Here is a 3007-nt window from a genome sequence, read left to right as displayed (position 1 = left end):
CACTTATTGATCACTAGAATTGTTCTCTTGTTTAGCATTGTTTTATATATATTTTTAAGTATTCATGCATAATCATGTATGTGTTTTGACTGTGGCTTAATGTCTGATAACTACATAATGCTAACCAAAAATAATTGTAGAAAAATCACGTCCGACATACTATTCGTGAGACGTAATTTATTAAAAATTCTTTGTATGCTGTTGTTTATTCGTTTAAACTGAGGCAATATAACTTAAGTTATTTCATGTAGCAAATCGAAACAAGTTTCGTATATCCAATAAGAATTACTTATATTAAAATTTGAGAGATTTCAGTTTAAATTCAAAGCGCCGACTTAACATTTAATGGCATTATAAACCAAATGGTAGCATGTCGTGTGATGAGATGTATTGAACCAGTTATTTAGTGGGCTTTGGAGAAAGTGCGTTTAATATCTATGAGGATAATTGGGCCGGCATTACGACATGGAAGACCTCACTATGTTTAGGACAGTGGCGCAAGTGTTAAGATTATGCGAATCATAGTTCTGTCCTGTTTTTGTCAAGAATAATGAGAGATGACAATATTTGTCAACACAAGTGTCACTTAAATAGAATTCTACATTAATTTCTGCATCCAAAGTAGAGTCTAAAAATTGTAATCACGAGTAAAAGGATTGGCAGCGGTGGGATTCGAACCCACGCCTCCGAAGAGACTGGTGCCTTAAACCAGCGCCTTAGACCGCTCGGCCACGCTACCCATTACTACATATCCCGATATAACGTACATTGTGGGTAGATATAAAATATTTGGCATGCCTCCAAAATAAAATTTGGCACACGTTAAACATCGTCTAGTATTGCTGATATTTTTTTTTACATTTTAGTTTAACCTCTCTATTAGATTAGATGTCTTATATTCCATACTTTTATATGATAGTAGATTTAATTTCTTTAACCGCTGGCGCTTATGACTTAAGCAGCGTTGACCGCGCTTACCCACGCTCGCGTTAAACACTATTTAATTATAATCCATATTTGAATCCGGATGAATGTAATTGCATACATTTCATACGAAACATAATAAATAACATAAAATGTTGACATATACTTGATCGAAATGATTATAATAACTGATAATTCACTGACTACCAACATCAAAAAAAATATTTATTACATTTATATATAATATAATGAAGGTAGTTTGATTATTGGAAAGTGCGGTATTGAAATTTCAAAGGAATCAATTGCGCTCAATTAAAATTATGTGAACTCATATCCGTTTTGAGTAAAAGATTATTAGCTACCAAAATACGTGATCAACTTGTTATAGCCCGGGAGCCAGGTACATTTTCGGTCAATTATTTCCTCTCGAGCGAAACTTCGTAAAATGCATAAGGGACTTTTACTATGAATACTCGCGACCATCAGCTGCAGCTCCGTGGGTGGGGTCAGTCGCAGCTGACGGTCGCCAGTATTCATAGTATAAGTCCCTTATGCATTTTACGAAGTTTCGATTGGGAGGGACTTGGTCATGAAAATCTGTCGCTGGCTCCCGGACCATTAAGGCTAGTCGATTATTATAAATGTAATATGAATGATTTACCGTCGGTTTCTAAGACCAAAATCTACGGTTAAAACATTGTTATCTCTATTTTGTCAGGTAAAAACAGGGATGACGATATGATTGAAAAATCGCAATTAGAAAGGGTGGGAAATAATTTTAACACATAATAGGATGCAGGTTAAATTAAATGATTACATTTTAATTATATCTTTAATGTTTTCAATTGTAATTGCGTTTAATAACTTCCTCAAACAAACGCAAATGTTTGATTGATTGTTATTAGAGGAAGTATTATTTATAATTAGAGAATGTGAATTTCCTGTTGTATGTATGTTCAAAGATAATTGAAAATTGTAACTGACACTAAAAATTAACATAGTAAAAAGAAAGTTATTTATATAGATATTACCTCCTGTAACACAGGTCCTAACCTACCACAGGAGACAGAGTCCAAAGAAATTGTAAAATTTTGCGAATCAATAAAAATTATTATTATTATTATAGATTTATATTTTTATGAACTTTAAAAATAACTATCTACTCGTTCTAGGCGTCACATGGGTAACACTAAAGACTGAAGAATGATATTTTTTTTCTGTATTTTAAGAGAGTGAGTGGCTCACCAAACCCCTTAAATTTAGGGGTTCTTTAAGCAGAATTTTAGAGGCCTCTATTCAACATTTTGTTTCATCAACGGTTATGTTAGGAACTTAATTATCAACTTAGGTTGAATTTAAGTTGTCACCAAAGTTCATAATTTTGCTATATAGTTAGGGAGACTTCTAAACAAAGAGGCACCGAGAGACATAAGAATACTTTAGGAGCTGGTTGGTGAAAACGGACATAAATGTGAAGAGTGTTAACATATCTTAAGTAAAACAACGCATTCAAAATTCAAAAATCATTTATTCTAATAACAGTGTACGATAAAAAGGTTGACATATGTTTAAGCTAAAATGTAATTTGTCTGAATTATTTACACGACTGACTGACTCAGTCAGTCGTGTAAAAATGTCAGTCAGTCAAGGGTAATATTTTTCACGCGTAACTAAGTATCTATTTGGATTTGTATGTATGTAAATTTCTTTTTGACATCCAGGAGCTTAAATGTCTGATTTTGATCGGTGAATTGTCACTCGATTTGTATACTTCTGCAATCAGTCGGGTTTTCTGATTTTTTAAGTAACACATCGTTTATTTTCAATCGGACAAAGTCACGAGCAACAGCTAGTTTATAAAAAAGACTAGATAAATCGTCTTTATGTTTTTGTTGAACGTATCTCGATGTGGAATCCGACTTTCGTTGAGATAACGTATAAGATCATCAATCATACGCTGCGGTGCGCCGGCCACCATTTATTAGACATCGCTTCTTACAAATACCTCGCCATTGTCCGCTCTACTACAAATCAATCCTGATGAAGGAGCACTTAACAACATTAAGATCGGTTTACATTAGTG

General features: G+C 33.5%; 1 non-coding gene across 1 annotated transcript; it reads right to left on the bottom strand.

Annotated features, from left to right (window-relative positions):
• Nucleotides 1-657: 657 nt before the first annotated feature.
• Trnal-aag lies at nt 658-739 on the bottom strand. The gene has a single exon. It is a non-coding gene; the product is annotated as a tRNA-Leu (tRNA).
• Nucleotides 740-3007: the final 2268 nt, after the last annotated feature.

This window comes from Papilio machaon, chromosome 17 (assembly GCF_912999745.1).
Source record: "Papilio machaon chromosome 17, ilPapMach1.1, whole genome shotgun sequence".
In the NCBI taxonomy this organism is placed as follows: Eukaryota; Metazoa; Arthropoda; class Insecta; order Lepidoptera; family Papilionidae; genus Papilio; species Papilio machaon.
The sequence above is the reverse complement of the archived record's forward strand: the minus strand, read 5'-3'. Positions and strand labels throughout refer to the sequence as shown.